Source organism: Macrobrachium nipponense, chromosome 29 (genome assembly GCF_015104395.2).
Source record: "Macrobrachium nipponense isolate FS-2020 chromosome 29, ASM1510439v2, whole genome shotgun sequence".
NCBI lineage: Eukaryota > Metazoa > Arthropoda > Malacostraca > Decapoda > Palaemonidae > Macrobrachium > Macrobrachium nipponense.
Window position 1 is genome coordinate 53,311,050 of NC_061092.1, and position 1,343 is coordinate 53,312,392.

Genomic DNA, 1,343 nt, shown 5'->3' on the forward strand with positions numbered 1-1,343 from the left:
ACAAATAATCGAAAAAGAATTTGGCTGCCGTAAACTGCAATTAATTCTAATCAATCCGCTCAAGATTTGCGTATTCTTTGGTATAAGGACAAAGTGCAGACCTTCACGAGATCCAACGTTATTTCTAAATTCTAGTGCCGAGATGCCCAGGTATTTGTGTTAGATCAAGTCTCAGGTTACTTCAAATTAGATATTGGAGATATTTGGAATGCGGTTTTAGAACGAGTTAGAAATTAAGTAAACCATAATTTTCTAATATAAAGAATCATACCTACATATGTTAAATTGAAATAAATAAAAAAGAATTTCTCTATTACTGGTGTAACAAGCCATAGTGATTACCTTACTACCCTTGAGTCCTCATACAACAAACGACTTATTCTGTCTTTAAATTTTTATGTTTCCGCTTCTCTCTATCTCGCATAACTGAAGTCGTAGGTTGATGTCAAGTATTAGACATTCGTTCTTCTCCTTCTCTCTTGGATGGTTTGCTGAGAAATGGTTTCTACTTTACTTTATACTTTTTATGTTGTATTTATTTTAATTGTTGCATTTTTTCTTTTTTTTCTCTCAACTATATTTTAATTAAGTTAGTTTTTTGTAAATTTTAACGAATTGTATATTTGCAGATTGGTGATGCATAAAGAAAATGTACGAAACGTCTCTTATAAATACATTATGGCTTTTTTGATGTGTACGTTGGACCCTGCTGTATGCTGGTATGTACTATGCATGTATATATCTGGTTACCACACTTACCAATCATTGAATATTACCTCACCACAGCCAGACACCTGAACCTTCATCACAGGTAAAATACGACTGAATTCTCTAAGGGTAACAGTGATCCCTTAACAACTCACCAGTATTGCACAAAATAAGACTAAGTTCATTAAAACAGTTATAAGGTAATCTTATATGTAATTAAATCAATTAATGGGCATCACTCCATCAACAACTTTAAAAGTTTAAGTAATTCCCTGATTTCAAAAGTCTAAGTACTTCCCTGGTTCTTACTCTCTCCAATTAAATTGAGGGAAAACAGGTCAATTGTCACTCTGTTTCTACGTAAACAAAATTAAATATATTGGTGAAAAAGAAAACACGTATAAAAATTTTAAATAAAAAAAATTACCATCAAACTCAAAATTTGTAAGTGAAATTCACAATCTCAGGGAAATTTACTGTTACTTGAAAACAACACAAAGTTTAATTAATTCTTGAATTAATTATTATGTAAAATTAAATCAAAATTAATTTATCACAAAAAAAACAAGAAAATCCATTCAATCGAATTTCAAGTGTTAGACAGTAACTAAAATTTGGAAATTAATTCAGAAGTG